The following is an 11,215-nucleotide window of genomic DNA, read 5'->3' as shown; positions in this document are numbered from 1 at the left end:
TCAATTGAGCCATGGCTGCAGGAGGGGAAGAGAGAGAGAGAAAGAAACCAGAGGGGGAGGGGTTAAGAAGCAGATGGGCACTTCTCCTGTGTGCCCTGGCTGAGAATCGAACCCAGGACATCTACACACTGGGCGGATGCTTTCCTATTAAACCAATGGGCCAGGGCTACTTGTATCTTGAGAAGTAATAAAATGTTTCTTCTTGCTCATATCCTTTTCCTTCCATTTCCATCTCTGCCTCTTTCACCCAGCCATTGCCTATGGTCTGGTTGCTATGTCACTGTTTGCAAGCCTGGACCACCCAGCCTACGTAGAAGTAGATGGCAGTGATTTCATTTTACTATCTTGTAGGCTCACTCCCTGACACACTGTTTAAACGCCAGGCAGCCACTCAATAAATGTGGGTTCAATAGAGAGGACAACACGAAGGCTAATCAAATTATATGAGGCTAAATATAGATATGCAACTTTAAAAATATGTAATATTTAACCTGGTAGGAAATTCTAGCCTTCTATAAAATGTTAGAATTGGAAATCCTCTTATCTATTATTTAGTTCAATATCCTCATTTGAAAGTACATAAGGCAAGAAAGGAAAAGGATAAGGATTTCTTTTTAAAAAACTGCAAAACCAAACTGTCATTATTTGCAACTTTTGTTATCCATAGAAACCTTCCAATTATGCATAAATTATTAGAATTAATAAAAGAGTTTAGTAAGTTTTCTAGGCATAAAATAAATATATGAATCAAGTGCATTTCTACATACTAACAAAAATGAAATTAGAAAATGCAGTTTTTGAAAATATCATTTATAATAGCAACAACAAAATTAGGTAGCATGGAATAAGTCTAACAAAAGATGTACAAGACCTTTTTGGAGAAAGTTATAAAACTCTCATGAAAGATATTAAATAAGACCTAAATAAACAGAACAACATAATTTTTCCATGGAGAGGAAGATTGAATATCTTAGAGATCTCATTTCTCTCCTAACTGTTCTATAGATTCAATAAAAATATCAATAAGAGGTTTTGTGGAACTTTATAATCTAATTTTAAAAAGTATAAAGAAGAGCCCAGGGCCAAGTATAGCTCAGAGAGATAATTGTGTTCCATCAGAATCAAGACGTAGTACACAGCTTCAGTCTCTGGAATTCTGTGTTATTAATACAAGGATGAAAAATACACAAATGGAACAGAAAGAGAACCCAGAAACTGATCCACACTTAAGTCAAGCAGATATAAGATAGATCAGGCACTGCAGATCAGAAAGTTATTTAATATTTATTTTTAAAAAGTGAGTGTATATATACCCAGGAAGGACACATAGCCAGATGATAATTTTTCCATCTCATAAAGTACTTTTTTTCTGATTAATTTCTCATTCTGGTAATTTGTAGCTTTGGTATTATTGTCTTAGCCATCCAAAATGTTCTGATAATTTTCTTCTGAATTGTGTTTTGTCAGGTTTTTGTGTGTTTTCTTTTGATGAGTCAGACTCCTCTCACTCACTGTAGTGACCTTTTCTCACACTTTCAGCTATTCTCTTTTGTCTTAAATATTCTCTAAATTGCCTAAATTTCCACTATCCTTTTCAAGTTTAAGGGGGGAAGTTCTATTCTTAAATATAATGAGAATTAATTAGGGAGTGGAGGAGGAAGAGGAGAGAAGTGTCCCAGCCTAGGAGGAAATACCGGAGCCTAAAAAACACCAAGCCAGTCAGGATAGAACACACCTGAGAAATCTGGAGAAGAGGGAAGAGGTCTAAACCAGATATGGTTTTGCAAAGGAATAACAATAAATGAATAAGAAGGCTCATTTGGTATTTAAAATAATATGATTCAATAATGAGTTTTGTGTCCTCATTTATGAGCAAACAATCCATGGATTGGGGAAGTACAGGGTCTTGCAAGCAGTAGAACATTCTTCCTGAGGGATTTGGAGCACGCAAGAGCAAGTTCTATGAAATGTTAGAAGAAGCAATGCAGAAACAGGTTATGGTTGACTAAAAGGTCAGGAATTTCCCGGGAAGACTAGCACTTTCTGTTTTTTAGGGTGAGGTGAGCTAGCTAACACTGAGCTGGAGGACTGTGAATGGTGTGTTAAGCTTCCTAGATAGTGAAGCATTCCCTCCAAATGTGGGCTGACTTAGGTTTGGATTTGTGCCGTGGGCGGGTTACTGAGGCAACATCCATTTTGTAGGTCCTCATATATGAATTTCCTTTACCAGAGATATCCATCCAAAACATAAGCAATATAAAAATGAAGCAAAGTCCACAGTTGGTATATTCATTCAAATATTCATTTTTTCAACTAATGGTTTTTATAAAAGATTTTATTTATTCATTTCAGAGAGGAAAGAGAGAGAGAAGGGAGAGAGAGGAGGAGGGGAGGAGCAGGAAGCTTCAACTCCCATGTGTTCCTTGACCAGGCAAGCCAAGGATTTCCAACCAGGGACCTCAGTATCCCAGGTTGACACTTTATCCATTGCACCACCACAGGCCAGGCTTAACTAATGTTTAGAAAGCATGTTCATTTGTACTAGACCTTGTACCAGAGAACTGGGCTGTAGTGGAAAGAAACAAACCTTTCCCTCAAAGAGTTCAGGTTCAAGAGACAAACGAATGTTAAAGAAAATTTCTCAGATGTATTGATTCTGAGCAAAGGTCTACATTTATTTCAAACTTGCTTTAGGGTGCTAACTTCAAACAAAGCCAGTTCAAATCTTGCTCTGCAAAGAATTTTTATTGGAAAAACAAACAAACAAACAAACAAAAAACCACTGTCTTGATAAAATTGTTAATCTGGGTGCTAGAAAAAAAAGTGTATGTTAAAATTTGTTGATCCAGTCCCAAGATTTTTTAAAGGTTTTAAATTTGTAAAACTGTCACATGTATACCTATTTTGTAGGTTAAGCTATAACTTTATTGTCCAGGATGTTAATCAAATATACTACCAATTATTAAAGAAAAATTGCTCTTGATGTTATCAAAAAGTAACTATGTTTTAGCTTAGGTTTGAGACAATTTGTTGATTTCCTTTTTTAGGTGACAGAATGGAAGATAGTGAGGCAGTCTCCCACACATATCCTGATAGAAATCCACCTGGAAACCCCATCTAGGGTCAATGTTCAAGTGCCGAGCTATTCTTAGTGCCTATGGCTGATGCACTCTGACCAACTCAGCTATCTGCAGTGTCCAGGGCCATGCTAGAACCAATCTAGCCACTAGCTGCCAGAGAGTGAGAGGGAGAGAAGGGGCAGAGGGTGGGGGAGAGAAGCAGATGGTCACTTTCCTGTGTGCCCTGACCAGGAATTGAACCTATGATATCCATACACTGGGTGGATGCTCTGTCCACTGAGCTACTGGCCAGGGCCTTGTTTCTTTTTCAGTCCCTAAAATTTGTCCTAAGAAAAAAGGGAGACACATAAACTTAAAATTATAATACATAATGTGTATCATGATTAAGATAGTGACAAAGCTTTTTGTGACAAGATTAATAAAAGCAATTAATAAAAGCGAGATCATATAAAATGTTCAATGTCTGCAACATTGAATTAGGAAGGCACATGATCACTCCCTATTAGGAGAATTTTAGTGATTTCCTGTCCTCTCCCACACCCTATATGGGAAATCTGTCGACTAGCAAATTCTCTTTACTCTGACTCTCATTTGTCAAGAACTCTTATCGTTACCTACCTAGTGAAAAATATTTGGAATAAAGAGACCTGGCTCAAATAATTGTCCCAGCATTGTATCAGATTGAAAGGCTAGAAAAGGTGCTTAAACTTTCTAAACATCAGTTCCCTCATTTCTAAAGTGGAAATAGTTTCCCACCTATTATAGAATTTTTCTGGAGATTATATAAAATAATGTATGTAAAACCATGTGGCACAAAGTAAGCATCCAATAAAATTTTAATTAATTATATTACCATCATTAAATTTTCCAACCAGCGTGGATGTACTCTACTCATGGCATCTTATATTTGGATCTTAGCTCCAAAACTTAGTAGCTGTAAGATCAGAGAAGATTATGTGATGTTTCTCATTTAAATTTCTCATCTATAAAATTGGGATAAAATAAGAACTACATCTCAGACTTGTGATGGCAACTAATGGAAATAATATGGTTAAGTATCCACTGCCATGTGGTGTGCTTCCTTACTAAATGACATTCCCTGATTCAGATTACCCAGATATGGTATGTTGGCCAATTGAGAGGCATTCCTATATTATGTGGTTAAATGGGCATTTAATTTGTTAGTTTGGTTTTAAGTGGACCTGTAGGGCCTTCTTATCCCTGGAGCAGGTGAGCACAGTTGAGGACAAAATAAGGATATCTTATTAATACTTGTCCCTATAAGAAGCCCTATATTATGAAATAATGTGTTTTTTATATAAATTGAGTATAAGTACATAAAAAATGAAAATTAGAGTACTGAATCCCATGTTGTATATCTAAAAGGAAAAAGAAATGGTTAGAAAGTTCCTGTAGATGGATTGCAGGGGACTGAGTCTGATTAGGGGCACAGTTGGTTGGTCAGCATGAGATTAGTGTCTCAGGAATTCATATCTTCTGTCATCATTCCCCCAAGCTCATCCATATGCTCCATATACAGAGATATCTATTCCTCCAGGAGCCGGCCGTTCTGAACTACTTGATATTCTTTGGTGATTTTGTGATTTCTCATTTCCATTCCTTTGTATCATCTATCTTTTTGCTCTACCTTTCTTCTATACCTGCATTACTCTTAAGACTCAGCTCACATATCACTTCCTCTGAAAAGATGTCCTTCTCTCACCCCATCACTATCCTTGCTCTGTGTCTTTGGACTCTGCCTTGACCTTCACTATAAATATCCAGGCAATATCTTTGATTCTCCATTTCCCCCACAGCATAAAATGTAGGCAGTATGCTTTATCTCTGCCCCCACCAACTTTTTTTTCTAACCTCAAACCTACTCTATAGTAAGTTGTTACTAGTACTTAACTTGAGACTGAAAAGACATAAATTGAGATAAAAGTAAAGTCAAGTTCCAAGTAAAAATAAAAATAAGCAACTTCATCTTTAATTGGTGGGTAGAGGGTAAGTGTTGGGATCTCTTAGCATGTTATTCTTAGCAAGATGCTTTGTTATTTGTTTTATGTTGGTTTTAGTATGGGGCACATGATTTTTATTTATTTTTTTGTTTTTGTTTTTTCATCTCTAAAAGGGGAATAATAATTACTGTTTAAGATGAATGTAAGATTTGGAAAAGATCATGTGAATATGCATAGTTTAATACTGGATAAAGGTAAGTAATCAACAGATGTTGCTAATCTAACCCAATTATAAACAATCTTTCTCTCACACACACACACACACACACACACACACACACACACACACACACAAGCTGAATATTTTATAGGGAAAATAGAAAAAAAGTTTTCACAAACTACAGAAAACTCCCAATATAAAGCCTCTTTTCAGCCATAATAACACTGGAAACCTCCTCTTTGATCCCTGGGTAACTAACTAGGAATAGAATGGCTAGATTATATAATAAATGAATACTTAAAGCAAACAAACAAAAAATTACAACAGTTTTATGAAGTGGTTTCCCAGTTTTCTACTCCCATCAAGTGAGTATGAGAGTTCTAGTTCCTGCATATTGTTGCCAACTTTTGGTATCATCAGTCTGTTTAATTTTAACCATTTTATATCAAATTTATAATGGATTTATATTCATAACAAATAAAGTACTACTAATAAAAAGAAATGTCAACCATAATAAAATAAATTTAAAAGTGATTTAAAAAGTAAGAAAAAGAAAAAAATGAACATGATTCTTGTACCTAAAGGAGAGACTAGTTTATCTGCTGAGGGTAGGAGCAGAAAGATCTTAAGGAGAAAGGTGAATCTTTAAAATAGATCATGAAGGGAATGAGAACATTTTCTGACCAAAAGCACACAGAAGGATTTTATAGCAACACAGAGAGCCCAGTTGAGACATTATCCAACATGGTTGCATAATTTCTCCAGCACTATTTAGTCTCTTGAGAATAGCTGGAGAGAATCAAGGTCCAAGTCAGAGTTAATAAGTAAAAGGTATCAGGGTGGGATAACTGTTAAAACAAATGATCCCATAATTCCAATGGCTTATTGCCAAAGAAAGGATTGACATTGAAATGTAGACAATGAATGGTCTTTGCTCCCCACAGTCACTCAGGCATCCAGGACAATTTTATCTTGTTTCTCTATAATCCTGTAGGTTTTCTAAATTCTCTCCATTCATCCTGAAGATGTAGAAAAATTGCTAGAATTAGATATGGAAGGCTTTCATGGACCAGGCCGGGAAGTGCCGCTCATCATTTCTCCTCACACTTCACTGGCCAGAACTTAGCTATTGGTTTTATCTATTGTAATAAAGGATAAAGAAATCATCTGCCTAGAAGGATGAAGATAATGAAGATACTGGTGACCACTTTCAGTCTGTGACACATAGGCAAAAGTCAGATACCACATATTTTTCAGTATCAGGTCAAAAACAAAGATGTGGGATTTTTTTTTTCTTTCTTAAGTGAGAAGCAGGGAGGCAGAGGGACAAACTTCTGCATGCGTCCAAATTGGGATCCACCCAGCAAGCCCCCTATGGATGATGCTCTGCTCATCTGGGCTTGTTGCTCCATTACTCAGCAACTGAGCTATTTTAGTGTCTGAAGCGAAGCCATGAAGCCATTCTCAGCACCTGGGGCCAACTTGCTCCAATCAAGCCATGGCTGCGGGAGAAAAAGAGAGAGAAGGCAGATGGGCCAGGGTGGAGAAGCAGATGGTCACTTCTCCTCTGTGCCCTGACTAGAAATTGAACCTGGGACATCCACACGCCAGGCTGATGCTCTACCACTGAGCCAACCTGCCAGAGCTTTTCTTCTTTTTTTTAAATGTCGGATTTTTTTCAAGTTTAGTTTATATAGTAATATACTATATTATAGACCCTCATTTCTTTATTTGTTCTCCTGAAAGCTGTTGTATACCCCTACCTCCTTAATAATCCCAGCACTTAGTTTCAGTCTCCTTTTTTACCTCATTCCTGGCATCATTCTCAGTTTGATGTTAGAGTTCACCTTTTTCCATCAACTCTCAGCTCTGTGCGAAGAGCTCGCCATTGTGCCTGAGATTACTCCCTCTCCAGATAGCCATTCCAGCTACTGCTGGTCTGATTTACAGTGGGGCTCAGGTCATTGGTTTCTACGGCTCTTGTCTTTGCCTATTCAAAATCTATTTATTCTTCAAAGCTCAATTTAATTTAAATGATGCTTCTCTGTGGGGCTTTTCCATAACCAAATACCTAGGCCCTTGACATGGTTTTATAATCTATAACTTTCATTTACCTACTTTGATCTTGGATTGGGAACTCAAGAACTTTGAAGATTTTTTTTTCACCTGCAATATTGAAGTAAAAGTTATTATCTTACAGAATAATGATAAATGTTCAACCTAGTAGATAAAGTGTAAAGTATCTAGGGTACAATAGATACTCAAAAATTGTAATCATAGTTTTTAATTTGCTCAGAACTTCTTCAGCATTTTTATTTTATTGGTCCTTTCACACATTGCCACATTTCTTCCTGTGTTATTGGTGTCTGTGCATCGTCCTCTCCTTGTCACTGGATTTGAGATAATGAGCAGATGTTGTTAGGCAAGTGCGTGCATGCATGTGTGTGGGTGAATGAATTTTTAACAGTGCTGAGCACATTTACTCATGGCATGGATCCAATAAATGTGAACTGAAACTCTCATAAAAAAAAAAGCAGATGGTGAAAGACGTAAGCTAATGTGGTAAGGACAAGAAACAGAGATTTTTGACAAGAAAAATTGTGAATAAGCAGGCACAAAATATATCTCAGGAAAAATGAAAGTACTAGATGAACTGTAGTATGTGACACAAAGGAAAAGGATTAGAATAAAGCAGAATAATGTTGACTTTAAAATGTTTTTTGTTCTCCAGTTACCGTAAGAGTCCAGTTCATCACCCCTCCTTTTATTGCTTTTCTTCTCCTAGGAAGTAAGGCAGAATGATGTTCTTTTGAGAAAAATTAAACTTGTTTGTCATTTTCCACCAACTACATTTGCTTGATAGAGACAAGTACAATCCTGTAACTCCTTCTCTTTCCTAAATACTTCAGGGAAGTCTCATGGACAACTGGTTTAAGCAAATAGACACTTCAGTAGGTGACCAACATGTATATAAACTGAAGAAAAATTTAAAAGATTCAGAATTTGAAGGTCTACAACAAATGAAGTGGTTTAAAACATTTTTTTAATATTTCATACACACAGATATGTTTTCCATCACATGCAACTGAAATATACCAAACTGTTTTATTTTATGTAATGTTCATCTTTGTATTAGTATTAAGATCTTGCTTCTAAAATCTCTATTCAAGAAGTTGACTTATAAGTTTAACATTGCTGTTCCTCATGTGTTTCTAAGAAACTAAAAGTTACCAAGTTAGTATGAGGAATCAAGAATTGGGCCTAAAATAAAAATAAAGATAACTAAAAATATTTCATGCCCTCATTTTCTGAAGCCCTGAAGTTTTGGGTTTTTTTTAAACAGTTCATGCTGTGGCCCCAGTTGAAAATATTTCTATCGTTGACATTTTATTCTGTAGTGCATTAAACTGACATGGAATCTAGATTGCTTCGGTTTATAGAAATAAGACTGAAAGAGACAGAGCCTTTTCAGGTTTAAGGATTATCTACCTACCCATGGGACCTCTGTGGTTAAAATGTGAGAGTATCAAAAATATTTTTCACTAAATTAAAACAGATTTTGGTAATAAGCAATAAGATATATATATATATATATATATATATATATATATATATATCAAAATGTAACTGAAAGTACTCACTCTTTTACATGTATGAACTTGCATTCCTTCAATAACAACCATGATATATATTAAACTCTACCATATGTGAGGCACAGTATGAATTGCTTTTCAGATTGTATCTGTTGGCTTAATTGCTACCTCCCTCTCCCATGCTCTTCAACATCCCAGATACACACATCTATAAAAGAAGTTCTGTAACCAATTACCTTGGGGAAAGATATGATCAGATAAATCTACCACCTTACTATTCTTTATCATGTCCCATGATGATTTAGGGCTCTATGCTCAGCTGTCCTTTTAGATATTCAATTACTCCCATCCATCCATCCATCCATCCATTTATTCAAAACTATTTAAGAATATGCATTGAGTTACTGTGAGTTAGACACTCCCTATGGGATGCAAAAAAAAGATAGGGTTTTATTACCACAGAACTTAAGTAGAAGAAATAGATGGTAATCAAGTGATTATCCAAATACCTAAATAATTATATACTAAAATAAGAGTTATGGTAAAAAAGAAATCATAAGATATGAGTGAGAATAGCAGTAGGGTCTAATTTAGCCTGGGGATTTAGAAAAATTAAGAAAATGGTGTTTCATGGGCATCTAAGAATGATTGAGAATTAGTCAAATGAGCAAAGAGGGGAGTTGGAAAAGTATTCCAGAAGGAAACACTAAAGTTGAATAAGTGTGTAAGCATTGGAGCAACTCAAAGAGGACTCGGCAATAAGTATACTGAGTAGAGGGAGAGGTAGAAGAAGAGCAGAACCAGATCTTGGAGGACTCAACATGTCTTTCAGTGGTTTTAGATCTTTTCTGAAAACTACTGGGAAATATTTACAACACTGATTATATGATATTATGTAATCTTTATACTAGGTAATATTTGTAATACTTATAAATTTTAAGTATTTATAATACTGATAATCTAAAGCAGAGGACTGACATGATAAGATTTATCTTTTGAAAAAACATTCTGGCTGCTTGTAAGAAGAAGGTATATGAGGGGGTCCAGAAAGGATATGGGATATTAGACAGGAGATAAATGATGGTCCCTGGACCATGGTGGTGGCAGAGTTGAGAGAGATTTCTATAGAGAAGACTTGACTATTATGGTGTGTGCAGGCACTCACACCAGGACCAAGAAAGACAAGAAGTCTTTCAACCAGACCCTGGCAGAATAGAAGCTTTTCTTCCACAACCTGACCACCGGACAGTTCCTGGGGTGCACCGCCAAGGGCTGGGGTTTGATCTTGCTCTTCTACCTCATCTTTTAGGGGCTCTGGCTGGCACACCTCACATTCACAATGTGGGCTGTGCTTCAGGCTCTGAACTATGAGGTTCCAAAATATCATGACCAGATTTGTAGTCCAGGACTTATGGCTTTAACAAACCAGTACGAGCATTGGAATATTCATTCAGTATGTCTGACCCAGAGTCCTTTCTATAAATGGTACATTGAAGACCTTAAAAACTTTCTAAAGCTATATGCTGTAGAACACAAGAACCTCACAGTCTGTTCTGATGGAGCACTCGTTGAACAGAAGGATGCAGGTTATATTGCATGTCAATTTCCAGTTACCTTACTTCAAGCATGCAGAAATGTGGATGTTCTTGATTCAGCTACTCCAGTGGATACCCTTGTATTCTTGTAAAAATGAACAGAATAATTGGAATAGAGCCCAAGGGAGAACCAAGCATAGACTGCTCAAGTATTCCTAAGGGTGAAACATAACAACTCCATCAGGTTATCCTTCCAAGGGAAATAGAGACTTAAAATAGTGACCATATTGTGAGGGAAAGGCATGTGAGGTATCTATAGCCATTAGCTGCTATCCAGCTCAGTTTTGGTGTTAAAAGTACCCCAAAAGCAGTAACCATCTCTTGCAAGATTGTTGGATCACCCAACCTGGAAAACCACTATGATTGTGATGAGCTTTTAGGACAACTTGGGTTCAAAATCACAATGCTTGCATAGTAGAAGTAAGTATTGTGCTGTCTGTCTTCATTTTGTATCAGCTAGACTTGATGTTCTAGAGTTACAAGACCACCCTACAGAAAGGTGCAGTGGTACATGGCATGGGGGTAATATTTTAATGTGCTCCCAGATCATGGCGTTCAGTGTCCTCTGAAGTAATTGCCCATTGCTGCTGCTGCCTTTTGGAACCATTGTACTGTAGCCAAATAGGGACATTGAACACCTGATTCTAAACATGTAGAATGGGGGGGGGGAGCTTTTCTTATTTTTATGTAGTTTAAGTACCAAGTGTCTAAAGCTGATGTGCTGTGCTAAGCAAATATTTCCTAGATTTAATACTGTCATATTTTG

The 11,215-nt window shown here is 36.5% G+C and overlaps 1 pseudogene; it reads left to right on the top strand.

Moving 5' to 3' along the window:
• The first annotated feature begins 9,998 nt into the window (after nucleotides 1–9,998).
• On the top strand, nucleotides 9,999–10,864 carry LOC136388068 (sodium/potassium-transporting ATPase subunit beta-3 pseudogene; annotated as a pseudogene).
• The last annotated feature ends 351 nt before the right edge of the window (nucleotides 10,865–11,215 follow it).

The sequence above is a fragment of the Saccopteryx leptura genome, chromosome 1 (genome assembly GCF_036850995.1).
Source record: "Saccopteryx leptura isolate mSacLep1 chromosome 1, mSacLep1_pri_phased_curated, whole genome shotgun sequence".
NCBI classification, from domain to species: Eukaryota; Metazoa; Chordata; class Mammalia; order Chiroptera; family Emballonuridae; genus Saccopteryx; species Saccopteryx leptura.
This window is presented reverse-complemented; position numbering and strand designations above follow the sequence as displayed.